We start from the raw sequence: 19,581 nt of genomic DNA, 5'->3' as shown, positions 1-19,581 counted from the left end.
TTCCAGGCAAGCTCCGCACTGTTAGCACAGAGCCCTATCCCCTGTCCGGGGCTCAAAATCACAAACTGTGAGATCATGATCTGAGCTGAAATCAAGAATCAGATGCTCAACGGACTGAGCCACCCAGGCATCCCTGTAGTGAAAATATTTTAAAGTAATTAACATAATCTTAATTACTTCATTGCCAAGTTGGCACGGGTGGCCCCAGAATTAATGGAAGAATTTTAATATAATGTCAGACATTCAAGTAGTTTCTATTTTTCCCAGATTGAGCTAAATAACTGGCTTAAGGTTTTGGCTGTTTTTGTTGAGAGTGTATAGGAATCAAAAACAAACAAAAAAAAACCTCTAGATTTTTCCATAAGACAAGCTGCAGAGAGAACTAGCATCCCCAAAGAGTATAATGTATGGAAACACATTCATACTGGCTTTATTGCCCAATTCTGATACTATTATTCAGATGACCAAAAAAGCATGTTATTCAGTTGCCCCGTTACTTTTTAAAAAATGGATTAAATTTCATTTCTGAGGTCCTTCTTTACTCTGATTTTCTAGAGTTCTCAATAAAATACATTAACCTGATTTGATCCCAACTACACTATTATCACAATTTCATATTTCATTCCCTCATCCATATCTCCCACCAAGATTTATTAAACAACCAACGCTCATTTAGACCTCAATATCCTGACTTTCTTGTCACCACTAATATTTCCTCACAGGATGTATTTCAGGATATTCTTGGGAGAAAGGGTTAAGGAGAATGCTAACCGCCATACAAAAATAAACCACTGATCTCCTTGGTCTTACTGAGCTCTTGACCTATTTTTTTGCCTGAATAGGGAGGAAAGCGATTCAAAAGCCTTTAACCCTCATACTCAGAAACAGAATCTAAAAATATACACATCTGATAGAAGTTCCTCACCACCTCTTCTTATCTCCAAGGATGAGCTCACTGAGTCTTAGAACAGGAGCAGTGTTAGAGGGGTCACCATTTCTAGATGCTGACTTCGGATTTGCAAGACTCGGGCCATTGCTGTGAGATGCTGTATCTTCTATAAGGCCATCTTAAGAACTCGAATATATCACAAAGAGTGGAGTTTAGTCCTTGGATTTTTTAATGACTTGTTTCCCCAGATATCCTTATGGTTAGGAAGTTCATTCCATTGTCTACCTTTCCTGGCTTCAATTTAAATGTATTTTTTTCCAGTCTGTCTCCTACTGAGATGGAAATCTCATATACCCCTCAGAACAGCGTTTTTTACCCTTGAATATAGTTGCTAAGGTGCCCTTCAACCATCATTATTGTAAGCCATGTATCCTCTGTGATAAACATAATTAAAAACTGCTCCAGGGCCTTCTTAAAGTAATGTGATATTTTTACATTTTTATGCCTGGTGTGGGTGATGTTAAAGCAAGTAGCACTGGGATGAAAAGGTAGGAGGGATATCAAAAGATACCCTCTATCCTTAGCACTCCCTTGATGGAAATGACAGCCTTATTTGTTTTGTTAACCAGTGTATAATTAAAAGTCAATATTCAAGATCATAATAAAAATCTGTATAACTACTCATGTTATGAGACTGAGGCTTGGAAGGAAAATCCATTAAAACACAGCCATGTGTAATTTACAAGAAATCAGTAATAAAATGTTTGCTCTCGACATTATCTGCAAAATGGTCTGTATATTACCAGAATAAATCCATATTACTTGGAGGCTGTAGATAAACATCCATAGGCAAAGTTCACATTGAGGTTATCTGCCTCATGCTCTGAAATGGGGAGTGCTATTTAGAGGAGATAAATTGTGGTTTACTTCTCCAAGTCTCAAGTACCTCGTGCAGAAATGAGTTTAGTTCCTGAGAGGGTATCTGTCATATCCAAACGGGAGGGAATACCATTACAGGGTTGTGCCCACTGCCGAAAAGGATACAGCTTTTGTCCTTAGTGGAAAACAAAAGGAAGATTGTTAACAGTTAAAAGCCTTGAAAAACACTGATGCATTCAGCAGTAGTGATATCTTATTTAAAGTCGCTAGTGAATTCACCACTGCCCATGTATGTGAAACTGTTCGTGAGGCTGTACCTTGGAATTCTGAAGTTAGAATATTTTTACACATAGAAAAAAATTTAATAGCAACAGGATGGAACCCTGAAACATCCTAGCAGAGTTTTTATGAGAGGTCTGACACCTCTCAAGGCAAGAAAATGGACAACAATCTTTAGATAATAGTCAATTTCCTCACATTAACTAATGACTGTTATTTTATGCTATTTAAATTAAACTCTAAGTGCTGGGGAAAGGGGGTGAAAACAATTTGTCTCTTTATTGCCATTTTGTCTTCTTTCCCCTCCCTTGGTCACTTTTCTCCATCAGCAGAGGGGACTTCTCATCCCATCTGGTAATGCCTACTAACATCGATCTGTGATTTAAAAAAAAAAAAAAAACTCCAGGTTTAGAACTCTATGCTTTGCTTTTGATATGGAAATGAAAGCTCTGAAATTCACAAATCCCACATCTTTCTCAGTACATTTGACTTTCAAGAACTACTGTGATTCTCAAAGTGTGGTCTGAAAATCAGCAGCGACAATATCTCCTGGGAACTGATTAGAAATGTAAATTCTGGGAGCCTGCCCAACATCTACTAAACCAGAAACTTTGAACGGGTTTCAGTAATAGGGCCCAGTAATTCGTCTCGTAGCGAACCCTACAACTGCTTCTGATGCTTACTAAAACTGGATAACCACTGCTATCTGGACTCCAGAATATTCTTCCTGAGGTTCAGAGTCCAGCCATGATGTCTTTGTTCAGGATGGTACCTGTCTTCCCCTCAGCCAACAAATGCTATGGACCTCATGGGTGGGGAAACATAAGGCAAGATTTACTTAAGTGAGAAAAAGAACTACATTATATTTCAGAAACATTAATCCCTTGATATGCATCCCATTCAGAAAAAAAAATTTTAGCAAATCTATTGGGTCCTTATTTTCATGAGCATTTCTTATTCCCACAAACCTATGTCTCATTCTCTTTCACTGCTGCCAGAAAATATAGTTAGTCCAAAGTTGTCTATAGCTCTAGACCCATTTGACACTACTGGTATTAGAGAAATAATATATTGCATAGTACAGCTAGTATAAAACTGGCATTCTGATAACATAAATCTATAAGCTGGGCACCACTAAACTCACTAGAACCATGTTCATGAATAATCACGGTGAGGACCTCAAGACTTGGAAGTTCTTCTGAGTCATGAAAAATACAAATACATCAAGCTACACTGACTCTAAATTTAAGTAATAAGTGTATTCTGTTATCCTCTCCAGATTTGATAGTTCATCTCCATGGTTTTAGCTCAATTCAACATGACTGATGTTGATCCAGTTTACTGGCAACTCTCTGAGCCTATATTTTTGACTAAGCAGAATGCCCCTTGTCCTAACACGAACACAGGATTTGGGGATTAATGCATGGATATCACCACGATAAACAGAGAAAAAATAGCTAAGGTTTGAGTTCCCGGACTGTGCACAGAGCACTTAAGCAAACACAACAGCACAACAGGGTGTTTCAAATGTGTAAAAGAAATAGATACTCAAGATCTGTAGACACTGCATGAATTAGTATCTATGATAGTTCACAACTTTGACATTAGCTCCACTCCGTTTGAGAGCGCCCTACCTTTGTAAAGATGAGTTTTCAGCACGTACTCTGATAAAAAGCCAAGGCCACATAAAAATCACGATGGAATGCAAATAAAGGATGGTGGGTGTTCTCTCTGGCACCAAGATTTGAAAAGAGGTGTAGTACCTGACAGGCACACCCATCTGTCAGTCAATAACTATGGTTGTTTAAAATTGAAGTAAACATTTTTTGTTGTCCAGTGCACGTGTGTTTTTTCTAACAGCTACTAAATTGTTAGGACATAAATATGTTATACATTTTAAATTGTTTAGACCTGGGGCACGTGGATGGCTCAGGTGGCTAAACGGCTGACTTCAGCTGAGGTCATGATCTCATGGTTCGTGAGTTCAAGCCCTGCATTGGGCTCTGTGCTGAGAGCAAGGAGCTTGCTTGGGATTCTCTCTCTCCCTCTTTTTTTTGCCCCTCCCCCACTTGCTCTCTTTCTCTCTCTCAGAATAAATAAACATAAACTTAAAAAAATAACATAAATAAATTATTTGGACCTAACTACTTAATAAAACTCTTGGCAATATACATATATATAGATATGGATATATATAGATATATATAGTTGTTGTTTGTTTGTTTGTTTTTTGTCCTAAAGTTACCATTAACCATTAACCAGTTTATGGGTCTCAGGGCTAAGGGAATTCCCCTCGTTTGGAATCACACAGAATAAGATATTCACCACACAGGTGGTAGGAGCCAAAGTCTGTCAAAGTTACAGTCGATGTCAAGAATTCAGGTCATTGCCGTCATGAATCCTTCATTAGCCCAAATCCTTTACTTCCAGCATAGCAACTGTTTCTCTCTGCCTGATATTATAATGAATCTTTACACATCAATCTCCCCCATCAAACTATATATTCCTAAGACTTGTCCTTGTTTCCACACTCTCCCATCAAACCATCTATGACACGTTCTGAGATCCTCCCTTGGAATCAAGCAACTTTTAGATTCAGATTGAGGCTACTCTCTCAATTTCCTATTTAACCATTCTGGGATCCCTCAGATTTCAGTTGGGGTCAACCTTTGTGATGAGGCCTCATGCTATTCCCATGAACTTGTTTAGCTGATCAGGTGTCAAAAGTCAAGTTTCCTTTAAACCTGAGGGTTGGGGCCCAATGGCCTGGCTGGCCCCCTCTTTCAGAATCTTATACCTGTGTTATACTTAGTGAAGGAATCGATAGATGGATGCATGGATGGATGGATGGATTCTTTCCAAAACATTGAACTGCAGTTTAACATTACTGCCATCAGTCTTCTATGTTAGCAAACCAAAGGTAGCACACAAGAGTGGCCAACACAAACACTGCTCTTCTTAACACCTGGGAAGACCTCTTCTGAGAAAAGCATTCTTTAAAGGGCTACACCAAAACCATCAGCTTAAAGATTGTGCCTATCTTAAGAGTCATGAAAATCTTTTCATCTGTTTGGAAACAAGGTTTTCTGATCAATTCACTGTACATGAGAATACCTTCCTAACCTCCCACATACTCACCAGGAAGGGAACTGAGCTCTGTTTAAGGCATAGTTATATCTAGGTCATCTATCCAAATAAACACGATTGTCCCAACTTGTACATCTGATCATATCTGCTAAAACTTTGCTCAGGAAGACACCTGGTTATTGGAGTAGAGGAGGAAGACTAAGTTAATCAAATGATTCCATGTAATTAACGTTCATTGATGCATCCCCTAGATTTCTTAGCAGTGTGTGCTTGCAAATGAATTGTATTCCACTGGTTCATTTGTTAATTAGTTGTGTGGAACATGAAATTCATTTTTCCATTAAAAAAATACTTACAAAAAGTAGTTACATTTCCAGTCTAGCCTCCCAAACTTACCTACGCAGTAACTTTGCTAGAATAAAGTAAGTATATTCACAATGGGTTCATATTGCCTTGATGTACATGGTTAAACAAAGTAGAAAAGATAAAATTGAATAATAATTTCGTTTTTAAAAAATGTAACTTGAAGACTCATGCTTTGAAAAAAGATAGTTTTAATAACAAAAGTGACGTATGTGCTCGTTCAGCAGCACATATACTAAAATTGGAACAATACAGAGAAGATTAGCATGGGCCCTGCACGAGGATGACACACAAATTCTTAACACAAAAGGCATGTGATAGGAGAAAATTTTCAGGAAAATTCTGAAACAGATTTTGGGAGAAATCTGAACCTTTAGGGTCCTATCTCCAATTCAGAAGAGATAGTTAAATCAGAGATAGCAAAGAAAGTCTTGGTGTTTATGGGATTAATTTTCCCCTGACCTCATTCTCTACTCAGATTATAACTTCCTCTGTGGACAATAGATACATGTTGATCTATCTTCCCAGCATCCCTTCCTTCTTTCGCTGATAGTGTCTCAATATTCCTCTATGGGAAATATTCCTACCCTTCCCTCAACTTACGTAGTTCAATAGAACTGACTCCATCTCTGGGGTTAAGAAATCTATTAGGAATTTAGGCTAATCTGAGCATTCCAGTCTTCAGCAGATTGGTCCAGAGATGAGCATGTGACCTTAGTAGTCCCAGTCAGAAAATGTGCATCACTCTTACTATTGTGAAAAAAGACCTTCATTCCCCTAGAGTGTCTAAGATTTTAAGATACAGACCTGATGGTGCTTATATAAATAAATAAATAAATAAATAAATAAATAAGATTTTAAAAGTCAATCCTATTTGGAAATTAAGCCAACACAGGAAGGCAGAGCCAAGAAATGTACAAAGATAAATTCCTGACCACAACTTTTAAATCCTTGTGCCTCAAACCTATTTCTTAAATATACGAGCCATTGATTTTTCCTTTGTTTCAGGCATTTTTTCAGTTGGCTTTCTGTTACTTTCAAGCAAAAAACTTTATTTCACAAGAAATGTCAACTACTAGTATATATTTTAGACTACTTCCATAACAGTAGAAGAAAGCCCCATCCAACCTCTCTCCAGATTCTGACACCAGGTGAATTGACTCCTAGATAATGTGAAGGGAATTTGAATTACAGGATACAATAGTTATTTTGTAATTTTTTATTCATCTATGTATGGCTTTCCTTTTCTCGATTTGGGTCAATTCTTGTCATTAATCACCCATTGCTAGTGATATTTTATTCCCCTCTACTTTGCCCCCAAGGTGATTATAGAAATATAACAAAAAGAGAAAGAGGGAATTATAAAAATGCAACAAAGATAGAAATATTTTTTGTTAGAGAACTGGAATTCTTATCTTCTGTTTCACTATTAATATGCCTGTCCTAACAAAACCACTTTAATCTCGCCAGGTCTTTGTTCCCACATTTGTGTAGAAGGAATGGTGATTCTGTGACTTCTGAAGTAACTGGAGCTGGAAGGAGTAAGGTTGGTGGACCAGGGCTAAAGAAAGATATAGGAACAGGTAAGAAAGGGATTTCCTGAGGTGTGATGGACTGAGGTGAGATCAGAGGAAGACAAGAAATCTAGGCATGCCTTGGACACAGTCCCAGTCAAAGGAAAGACAGTGGTTGAGAAAAGACAGAGCCAAACACTTCCCTGGGGGAGGCCTCTGGCAATGGCCCCAGACAGGGGCTCATAGAGTAAGCTTTGCAGACCCATAAGCGGTTGTCTACTGACTGAAGACTGTAAACTTTCCTCAATGCTCTCAAGAAGTCTATGTTTAATAAATCTGGTCATTTATGCGACTCCTATAGTAAAACCCAGATGAGGAAACACTTAACTTTTTATAACAAGGAGGTGAGAGAGAAAGAGAGAGATTTTATAACACGGAATTTTTTTCTCTGAAAATGAACATAACTCTGGCTAATATAAGCAAGAATTTTCAACTTATTGGAGTAATTAGTTGACATTTAGTTATAAAATAAACCAATTTTAAAGTGCTGATTTCTGCTTTTTCTGTAGCTACTTAATGTCCACAGAAAGGTTTTAATTCCAAATAAAATGGACTGCTGGTAGTAGGCTAACAAGCTATTTAAGATATAAAAACTACACAATATGTACAGATTTAAATGCAACAGCATAAGGCCAGCCTTGAATTGTATATATTATATATTCGTCCACATATTTCTTTTTGGAGACTGTGATGCTAACTTTATTGCCACAGGTTACTTGATACGTATTCTATGGTGCTTTCCTAACTAGGAGATGAACACACGAAAAGAAAATTTGTGTTTGTCTTATGTCTACTCTAAAAAAAACTAAAATGCACATTACAGTAAATTAAAAATCATTAGCCATTAAAATGACAGGGTTCAAGTTACTTCCATGACAGGAAAGATGGAGTAGTCATACTTTTTCTTATGCCTTTTACTAAGTACAACTAAAAACCTGTGCATTACATATGGAAGAAACATAAAGAAATTCTTAACGATAGAGAGAAGACAGATGAGCTGTGGATCTTGGGACCTGAAAAACAACAGAATGATCAGGTTCCCAGGTTTGTTTAATTTGTGTTTTTTCTAGTTTGATTTTTGGGGGGAGGTGGGCAGGAGCTGTTTTGCTTCATGCATTCTAGACAGAAGAAACCAGCAATCCAGAAATTCTAACAGGAACATACAAAAGAAATTCCAGCTAAATCCTGCTTTCTCCCAGGCACCTGGGTTTAAGTGTCTGACTTCAGCTCAGGTCATGATCTCACAGCTCACGATTGGAGCCTGGCGTCGGGCTCTGTGCTGACAGCTCGGAGCCTGGAGCCTGCTTTGGATCCTGTGTCTCCCTCTGTCTCTGCTCCTCCCCCACTCATGCCCTGTCTCTCTCTCTCTCTCTCTCTCTCTCTCTCTCTCTCTCTCTCTCTCCCTCTCTCTCTCTCAAAAATAAATCAACATTAAACAAACAAACAAATGAACTCCTGTTTCTCCAACCAAAAACCAGCGAAAGGACAGCCTAGCAAGAAAGAAAACTGTCAGAAAATAACTACTCCAGCCACACACCACAAAAAAACACCATGGCCGCTTCCCAGCCTGCAACAGCAAAGGCTGATGGGGGAACCTAGAAGTCACCTCTGCCAGGCTGAACAAAGCACTCCAACCGCTGCTAAAGCAGTAACAAAAGGCAGGGCAGGTAGCTGAGATTTCATCCCCACAAGGGCAGTAACGTCTCCCTGTCCCACCCTCAAAGAAGAGTGGGGAGCTGGAACTCCCACCTTGTCTGGTAGTATCAGGGAAAGCCAGCTAAAACAGAAGGCTTAAATAAGATTCAGAAATACCCAAATATTTATAAAACCCCAAATTTCCAGGTTTTAACAAAAAAAAAAGTCACACATCATACTAAGAACTAAGAATATCCTGAATTTAGGGGCACGTGGGTGGTTCAATCAGTTGAGCATCTGACTCTTGATTTTGGTTCAGGTCCTGATCTTAGGTCTTAGGATCAAGCCCCATGTCAGGCTGAGTGTAGAGCCTGCTTATGGTTCTCTCTCTCTCCCTCTGCCCCTCTTCCTCTACTCTCTCTAAAATATTAAATAATTAATTTTAAATAGAATATCTTGAATTTAATAAAGAACATCAATAAATGCCAACACCATGCTGACATAGATGTCAGAATCACATGACAAAATGTTTAAAGCAGCCACCATAAAAATGCTTTGATAAACAAGTAAGAATACATTTGAAACAAATGGGAAAAAAAATTAAGTCTCAGCAAAGGAATAGAAAGTTTTTCTGGAGAAATAGAAGATATAAGGAAAACAAAATGGAAATTTTAAACCTGAAAAATACAATAACCAAAATTTAAAACCTCAGTGGATGGGCTGAAAATCAGAATGGAGAGGATAAACAAAAGAATACTGACCTTGAAAATAAAGCAATATAAATTACCCAACCTTAGCAGGAAGAAAACAGATTTAAAAATAAATAAACAGAGCCTCAGGAATCCATGGGACCACAGCAAAAGATCTAGCCACTGGATCATGCCATTGGAGTCCCAAAAGGATAGGAGAAAGATGCAGTACTAAAAAAAATTTGAGAAAATAATGGCTGAAATCTTCCTGATTTTGAAAAAGACATAAACCTACATTCAAGAACCTAAGTGAATCCCAAACAGGATAAACTAAAAAAAATCCACACTAAGTGTATTAGTCTACTGAGGCTGCCATAACAGAAGAGAATGTAGCACACTGGGTGGTTTAAATGACAGAAATTAATTTTCTCACAGTTCTGGAAGCTGGAAGTCTAAGATCAAAATACCAGCCAAGTGAGTTTCTGGTGAGGACTTTCTTCTCAACTTATAGATGACTGTCTTCTCACCCTGACCTCACATGGCCTTTCCTCTGTGCATCTGTGCATGCATGGAGAGAAAGAGAGAGAGAGATTAATCTGATATCTCTTTCCCTTCTTATAAGAACACCAGTCCCGTCCAATTAGGAATTCACCATTATGACCTCATTTAACCTTACTTACCTCCCTAAAGGAATTCTCCAAATGCCATCATACTGAGCATTAGGGAGAGCTTCAACATATGAATTTGGGGGAGGCACAATTCATCCATCACACCAGGACACATCATGGTCAAACTTCTTAAAAGTAAAGGCAAAGAGGGGGCGCCTGAGTGGCTCAGTCGGTTGAGCGTCCGACTTCAGCTCAGGTCACGATCTCACAGTTCGTGGGTTGGAGCCCCTTGTCGGGCTCTGGGCTGATGGCTCAGAGCCTGGAGCCCGCTTCCGATTCTGTGTCTCCGTCTCTCTCTGCCCCTCCCCCATTCATGCTCTGTCTCTCTCTGTCTCAAAAATAATTAAACATTAAAAAAATTTAAAAAAAAAAAAGTAAAGGCAAAGAAAATATCTTGAATTCAGTGAGGGAAGTGACGTCTAAGTTGAAAAAAATTTGGATGATAATGAATTTCTCATCAACAACAATCGAGACCAGAATGAATTCTCACATTTTCAAGTGAGAAAGAAAGAAAGAAGAGAGAGAGAGAGAGAGAGAGAGAGAGAGAGATGCCAAGCCAGAGCCTTCTATCCAGAGAAATCATCCCTCATAAATTAAGGAGAAAGTAAGACATTCTCTGATAAAATAAAATTAAACACATTTGTCTCCAGCAGTCCTACCCTAAAATAATGGCTAAAGGAAACTTTCTAAGCATAAAGGAAATAATAAAAGAAAGAAGTTTGAAATATCAGGAAGGAAGATAGAACATGGTAAGCAAAAATATGGGTAAATACAATAGACTTTCCTTTTCCTCCTCAGTTCTCTAATTTACATTTGGTCATTGAAGCCAAAATTTTAACGCCATTGGATGTGGTATGAACAAGAAATATTTAAGACAATTATATTACACATGAGGGAAAGTAAAGGAACATAAAGGAAGGCAAATTTTCTATACTTCACTGAACCAGAAAAATGACACTTTCAATAGACTGTGACAAGTCATGTATATGCAATGTACTACTTAGAGTAACTGCTTAAAAAGCTATACAAAGAGATGCACTCAAAAGCACTATAGATAAAAGAAAATTGAATTCTAGAATATGTGAAAATAGAAAAGCAGAAAAAAGAAAAAGAAAAAACAAAAACAGAGAACAAACATAAAACATAAACAAAATTACAGGTTTAAGTACTAACATATTAATAATTTCATTAAATGTAAACAGTCTAAATACACCAACTAAAGGATAGAAATTATGCCATCTACAAGAAACTCTAAATATAACACTACAGACTGATGGAAATGAAAAGTATGGAAAAATACATTTTCTGGAAACGTTAATCAAAATAATGGGATTCACACATAAAAAAATGAAATTGAACATTCTAACTCACACCACACACACACACAAAACTACTCAAATGGATCAAGATATAAATGTAAGAGCTAAAACTATAAGTCTTAGGAAAAAACGTAAGTGTAAATCTTCATGGCTTTAGAGTAAGCAGTGGTTTCTTAGTACAACACTTAAAGACAAGCAATCAAAGAAAAAAAAATAGGTAAGTTGCAATTCATCAAAACTGAAAACTTTTGAGCTTCAAAGGACACGATCAAGAAAGTGAAAAGACAACCCACAGAATGGAAAAAAAATATCTGAAAATCACAGACCTGAAAAGACTAACAAAGAATAAGAGAGGAGGCTGGGGCACCTGGGTGGCTCAGTCGGTTGAACGCCCTACCCGACTTCAGCTCAGGTCAGGATCTCATGGCTCATGAGTTTGAGCCCTCCATTGGGCTCTGTGTTGACAGCTCAGAGCCTGGAGCCTGCTTTGGATTCTGTGTCTCCCTCTCTCTCTCTCTGCCTCTCCCCTGCTCACGCTCTGTCTCTCTCTCTCTCTCTCAAAAATGAATAAACTTTAAAAAAAAATTTAAAAACAAGAAGAAGAGAGGAAGCAAAATTTCCAGTAGCAGGAACAAAATAGCATTACAGACCCTACAGACAACAAAATCAGGGAATGCTGTGAACAACTCTGCACACATAAATTTGACGATTCATATGAAATGGACTAATTCCTGAAAAAAGCACGAGCCACACCTCACCCCATATGAAGTAGATCATTTGAATAGCCATATAGCCATTGAAGAAATTGAATTTGTAATTTTAAAACTCCCCAAAATTAAATCTCCAGGCCCAGATTGTGTCGCTGGAGAATTCTATCAAATGTTAAAAGAAGAATTAATACTGACTCCATAGATTGTCTTCCAGAAAATAGAAGGAAAGGGAACATTTCCAACACATTTTATGAAACTAGTATTACCAGGATACCCAGCTGTGCTGGGTGAAAAAGTCAATTCCAAAAGTTTACATGCTATGTGATACCATTTGTATAACATCCTGGAAATGACAAAATTATACAAGTGGAGAGCCGTTAGTGCTTGCCAGGCATGAGGCAGGAAGTAGGGGCAGGAAGGAGGTCGGTATGTCTATAAAAGGGCAACATGAAGAAACTTGTGGTCTTGGAAATGTTTTGGTTTTGATTATACCAACATCGATATCCTGGCTGTGATATTGTACTATACGTCTGCAATATTTGCCATTGGGAAAAAGTGGGTAAAAGGTTGATATGTCTTACAATTGCCTGTGAATCTACAGTTTGAGATAATCACAATTATCTCAAAATAAAATGTTTAATTTCAAAAAGACACTTCATTAGTGTGAATGCAGCCAACTGTTAACAATGGTAGGAGTGTGTATAAAATGCTTAGCGCCAGTTAAAAATGAAATAAAGAACAATGCAAATCTAATGTATATATACATATATATATATATATATATATATATGTATATATACATATACCTGAAATTTAAATCCTGATGGTTCTGGGTGTATTTGCAGCTGTTTTCAGCAGAGATTTGAAGTATCCAGAACCATACGTTTCTGGTCGAACATGCACTCAAAATCACTTAATTATGACTTAGACCACCCCTCTTTTCCTTTTTTAAGTTATTAGAAACTAAGCCTGTTTTCTAAATGACCTGCCACAAAAATGTACGCATAATATTACCCGATTTTCACATAATTAGAACAACCATAACAAACCTGTTCCCTTGACACAACCTCAAAATCGCACATACTTATAATAAGTCAAATGGGTTCATTGATGAGTTCCTGCAAGTCAGAATTGCTGGAGAATAAGAGACAGCAGCTCTCTCAAATATTCCCACTGCCTGATTCTTGGAAGTGGGGATAGGGAGAAGCCAGGTTAGCAGGGAAGCCCCATTTCCCTACACCCCCTGCTATCTTGGTTCTTAAATACACCTCCCCTCTGACCACCATCAAGCCTCCTTCTAAAACTGAAATTCTGGCAGTGGGAATACTAGCTAATATCTTCTGAGTATTTATCATGTGCTGATCACTATGCTAAGCGTATATTTAACGTTAATAATGGCCATATGGTCCAGGTGTTATTTTTATCTCCACTTTACAAAAGAAAAAGGAAGAAAGGAAAAAAGAAAACCAAAGTTAAGAGAGGTCAAAGAACTCTCCCAAAGTCACAGAGTCTAGTAACAAAATGGAAATTTGAACTAAGATTTGTCTGAATTCAAAGCTGAAGCCGTTAGACGTTACTCTGGTGGTTCTCAAATTTTTCTAGACATTAGAATTGTTAGTGTGGGTACCTGGGTGGCTCAGTCAGTTCAGCATCCAACTCTTGACTTCGGCTCAGGTCATGATTTCACGCTTTGTGACTTTGAGCCCCGTGTCAGACTCTGTGCTGAGAGCGCTGAGTCTGCTTGGGATTCTCTCTCTCCCTCTCTCTCTCTGCCCCTCTCCTGCTGGTGCCCTCTCCCCCACTCCCTCTCTAAAAATAAATAAAAGTGAACTTTTAAAAAAATGGATTTTTTTTTAAATCCTGATGCCAGGTTACACTCCACACAACAAAGTCAGAGTAAAGTAGAAGCCAGCCTCAGCCTTTTTAATTTTTTTGTTTTTTTTTAAAGTTTATTTATTTATTTTAAGAGAATGTAAGTGGGGGAGGGGCAGAGAGAAAGAGAGAATCCTAAGCAGGCTCTGCATGGTCAGCGCGCAGAGCTGACACGGGGCTCGAATTCACGAAACTGTGAGATCAGGGCCTGAGCCAAAATCAAGTCAGATGCTTGACCGACTGAGCCACCCAGGCACCCCAGCTTCATTCTTTTTAAAGAGACCTTCAGGTGATTCCAACGTGCAACTGATTTGGGAACCACGGCACTATGATCTCGCCTTTTCATTGAAACTCCAGGTGCCCAGATGTCTAGCATTACCAACCTTCATCCACAAAGCTCTGCCTATTTCATATCCAAGTCTCTAAATGCACTCTGTCCCAGAGAATACCTTCATCCTGAATCTGGCCCCTGAAAAACTGGTTAGAATTTCTGGATTACTCAGGACACTGTTCCACACTAGAGTTTAAGTTCATGAAGGCTGAACACCTGTCCCCTCTGATATAATGATTCACACTGAGGCTTTGATGCCTCAGCCCCAGAGCAGTATGGGAATACAGATATTTGGGACCCTAAAGATTCTCTGAAGCCAGTTTTATTACAGACTTAGCAACAGCACACGTGAGTATTTGTGAGGCCCATTCATGAAAAAAAGAATGTAATGAATTAGAAAACACGAACAGGGTCCCTACGATATGAACCAATGGCTTTCATAAATAAAGACTTTAGCAATGATTTGCAAAGGCTCTCAGTGCCAATTGTATACCAGTTGAACTCCCCATGTTGGCAGAAGACATTGAAGATAAGGAAAACAAGGCCCAGAAAGTAGAAAAGGCAAGGTGACCCAGCTAGTAAGGAATGACAGTGAGATTATAATGTCCGGCAGCTCTTATGTGGATGAATGTATTCATGCATGGCCAAGTTATCTGCATGGTACCTGTTCCATACCTCCTTACCCATGGACAGACACCCGCTGTCTCTTGGGCTATTACTTCCTCTGTCCTTGTTCACCATGTTCACAGACATTGCAAAATCAGGGGAACAGAAAGGTAGCTGATAGGAACAAATGTCGGTAGACAGAATAAAGAAAAATAAAGATGGAAAGAGCTTATAAAGTCCACAAACCCGAAAGCAAATACTCAAAGTCAATGTGTATGGTTCAAAATAAGTTGAATGTTTGGAAGAATTGGAATTAAGCTATGTTCTGTTTAAATCCAAATTTAAGACTGAAGTCAACTGAGAAATATGCAGAACCCAAATGCATTCTGACCCCTCTTGTTTGCCTGTCACCCCTACCAAGAACAGTTGAAATCACTAGCTAGTTAAGAGCAGTTAGGAGAAACCCGGTATCTCGACATTTTTCAGGACAATATTGCGACCATCCCTTCACAAATTACCCTAGAAGCCATATCTTGTCTGGGACTGTACTTCAGTTTTCCTTGTCCCAGGTAGTGATCATATGCCCCTTTGTAAATTCCTCAGAGTAACACTGTTGACACGTTTTTCCTTTAAATTTAAAAAGTGATGAAGTTCCGAAAAGATGTCTGCCTACCAAGGCCTGGACTTCCCTGGGCAGAGAAGAAAACTGTTTGCTCCAAGCAGCTAGTATATGAATGGTATTCAGGCATTCACAGACAGTGGGAGGGGTCAGGCCTCACTGCAATGCTGCATTGAGGCCAAGGCTGACAAAGTCCACATCCGAAGCAGGTCCCGGGCACATACCTGCTTTTCTCAAATACCCTTGAGGTCTACCATGTGCCAGAGACAAAGCTGACTATAAACTCTTTTCAGGGCGTTAACCCAGTGTACTCATCAAGGAAGCATTAATCCCCTCAGCTGACCCTCCATAGGGTAGTTCCTATACTCCAAATATGGCCAATTTCTATAGAACAGAATGAAGAAAAGCTTGTGATGAACACAATATAGGATGCATCTCTCTCAAATCTCAAAATCGCTTCAGAATATAATGAGTAAATGTAACTGACTCATTTGAGCTAGTAAAGCCGCTTATTTATTTCACTTATTTCAAAGTGGAAATTTCAGGCAAAAGTATACTCCTTCATCCTGAAAAGTGAAACCAACATGTATTAGTTATGTACTGCTGCATAACAAATTTCCCCCGAACACAGTAAACTAGAATAGCAAATATTCATTATCTCGTGGCTTCTGAAGGTCAGGAATCTGGGCAAAGGGCAGATAGACACCTTTGAGAGTGTCACAGGCTGCAGTCAGGTTACCCCTCAACTGGGGAAGGATCTATGGTAAAGCTCATGCACATCTGATGGCAGGACTCCTGTCCTTTATGTCTGTTGGCTGGAGTCATCACTTCCTGGCCATAAGGACCTCTCCTTGGGGTTACTCACAACAGATCAGTTTGTTTCCCCCAGAGCAAGGGCCGCAAAAGGGAATAACAGAGTGAGGAGCAATGTGGAGGTCACAGGGTTTTGTAACCTAATCTCAGAGGTGACAACCCATCATTTTTCTTCTATTCTCTTCTTTGGTTGCTATGAAGTCCAGTCCACAGTCAAAGGGAGAGAATTTACACATGGGCATGAACGGTATCGAGGTTGCCTATCACACCACATATTCCTTGTCCCCAGGTTATACAATACTGACACTATATTCTTTCCTGACCCCAAGTTAAACAATTCTGGGATGGGCAGAATTTCCCCACGTTAAAAAATACCAACAACAAATATTACTTAGAGGCTGGCTCCAGAAAACACCTACTCCTGGAAGATGAGGTGTAAAAACTAAGACACTTTACTTAGCAAAACTAATCTCTTGCCCACTATGTCTGCTTCAAGCCCCTCACCTCACTGTGCCCATGAAGCCAAAGCTATGATGTCATAGATTCTGCCCCATCACAATGAAGATTCACCTTAAAGTTCTCTGGCCCACCTGCTAGAACTCTCTATGTGTCCTACTGCCACTTCACATTTTCAGACAGTACAAAGCCTTTGCAAAGGTGCTATTCTTCCTTACTGCAATAGTTTTAATAATAGCTTTGCAGGACCAACAGATTTTTCTGTGGGTTTTTTTCAGAGGTCAAGAGCTGATGATCTCAAGTATGAGAATAATTATTTCCATTTTCCATTACCAATGAAATCTTGACCCTTTGTCACTATAGAATGACAAATTATTTCAGTCAAACGCCCCCTGAAATATAAAGGAAATAAAATGATAATGAACCTCAAGAAAAGGTACTGTGCATGGTTATACATTCAACAACATGTCTACACTATAAAGTTATATTATATTATATTATATTATATTATATTATATTATATTATATGTTATATTATTTTATACTAAATAATCTTAAAAGTATCCACTGAATTCGATTTATAGCAAAAGATCCAAATTAATGTCCACATTCTCTTTACATCATGCTGCTATTTCTTAATTCTTTATTGGTGGGTGGAGGCTTTTGATGCCTTTCCCTATACAGGCAAAAATTTCACCAGATGCATTACTCACTAGATAAAATTCTCTCCCATCTGAAAATGCTAACTTGGCATTTCAATGTTTTTAAGCTATTCTTTAATATATTTTGAAATTTCTGGGAAATTTTTTAGGAAAATTAAAGAATCAACCTCTTTTCTGTTGTCCATCGTCAAAAGCAAACACCACTGTGATTCATAGCACTCATCGCTACTGTGCTTAATTAAAATGCAAGTGTTTGGGGGGAGGATGTTTTGATAGCTCGTGAAAATTAATGACACTACTTGTGTAAAAAATATAGTTAATACTTAGAATGTTAACATGACTGTCATATCCCAAACAAAATAAGCTGGCTTCCTTTGGATTGCATCTTATTTTTTAAATGTGTTTCAGAACATTTCTCTTTACTTAGAAGTTTTCCTCTACCTAATATCTACCCTTTCAGTCTGAGCTGCCGTGTTCAATGGTAATGATGGAGACAATATTTTTAATGTGAAAGGAAGTCATTCCTACATGCGCTGTTTGTCTGCTAATGATGATTAATGCTGTTCATTTGATGCCCAATTGAATTTATGAATTTTTGAGTTTGGTTTTTGTTTGAATAGCCAGATAGGCCACCACTGTACAATAGCACCCATTCAATGAAGGTGAATGGGGAATGAAGGGACATTTATCTGTAGATGATCAAGCATTCAATAGGTTAAAAAATATATACATTCCCAAGTTTTAACTTTTAAAATACATGTAAGCAAATGGGAACTTGTTATTTATCTCAAATAATATGGAGACACACATCTCAAGTAAACATACACAAAAGAAGGCTTTCATTATGTTAGTGTCAATTTAGACCTTCCTAAGATAATTTTTCTTTCATTTTAGATCAAAACCATGTCCTTATAGCTCAGAATAGGAGCCCTTTGAGACTTAGAGACCTAGCCAACACTTTTAATGAAAATCACTATATTTTTTCAAGTCCTAGGATATTTGAGTCCTAGCATTCTAATGAGTAATTAGTACCACTACCAACCCATTAATCACACATATGGCTGCTTTAATAAGTAATTTTTCTGTGAATATGGCCTAAAGATTATGATGGAAATGAAAATGCCCCAGTTCTATCAGCTTATTGATATTCTTGATGAATTGACTCAAGCCCCATGTTTTCATGTATTTGGAATTGGTTTCACAAAATAAATTATGTCATTTTTCAGAAATGTTCATACTCTTGCTAATGTTCAATATTCAATCTGATCAAGCATTACAATGTGAAATATTAAGATCCAGTGAAAAGTCTGGATGTCAACATGTAACAAGATAAATCATTTTAAAAGGATTCATCTTTACATTCACAGGAATCATTTGTTTCTTTACAAACGTGCCTCTAGACAGTGTGTTATATAGATATTAAATGTCTGTATGTATGTAATTCCCTCAACTACAGAAATTCTGGCCCACCAGCCTTCACTCACCCTGGCTTCCAGCTGAGAAATCTGACACTCAAAAGAACAGAGTTAAGGGGCGCCTGGGTAGCTCAGTCAGTTCAGGGTCTGATTTCAGCTCAGGTCTTGATCTCATGGTCCATGAGTTCAAGCCCTGTGTGGGGTTCTGTGCTGCCAGCTCAGAGCCTGGATCCTGCTTCAGATTCTGTGTCTCCCTCTCTCTCTCTCTGACCCTCCCCTGCTCATGCTCTGTCTCTGTCTCTCTCTCAAAAACAAACATTTAAAAACATTTTAAAAAATGGAGTTAAGTTTTAAGCCTTATTTCTTTCCAAAACTGAGGATCTCAAGGACAAAAACTCCTTTTTTTATCCATGTGCTAATATGTACCTGCCTAACCATCACCCTCAGGAGGAGGAACTTGTTTGGAAATAACACGATTTCCCATTACAGTTTCTTTCCAGGGCCAGCTTCCCAAAGGATGTGTCTGTCCAAGTCATGATGCTGAGTCTAAATCACCATTTTTAATCTGATGAGGCTTAAATTCAACTTAAAATTCAAAGTAGTAAAACAGAAAAGAATGAGGCAATCAGAAAAGGGCCTAAAATGATCAGGAAAGCCCTCCCTGGCACACCCCTTGGTACCCCCTCTCCATGGCAGTGGCCCTTGTTTGTGTTCC

General features: G+C 38.3%; 1 non-coding gene across 1 annotated transcript; it reads left to right on the top strand.

Annotated features, from left to right (window-relative positions):
• Window positions 1-5,709: 5,709 nt before the first annotated feature.
• On the top strand, window positions 5,710-5,815 carry LOC132679919 (U6 spliceosomal RNA). The gene has a single exon (XR_009610405.1). It is a non-coding gene; the product is annotated as a U6 spliceosomal RNA (small nuclear RNA).
• Window positions 5,816-19,581: the final 13,766 nt, after the last annotated feature.

This window comes from Panthera onca, chromosome A2 (genome assembly GCF_046562875.1).
Source record: "Panthera onca isolate mPanOnc1 chromosome A2, mPanOnc1 haplotype 2, whole genome shotgun sequence".
Classification (NCBI taxonomy): Eukaryota; Metazoa; Chordata; class Mammalia; order Carnivora; family Felidae; genus Panthera; species Panthera onca.
The sequence above is the reverse complement of the archived record's forward strand: the minus strand, read 5'-3'. Positions and strand labels throughout refer to the sequence as shown.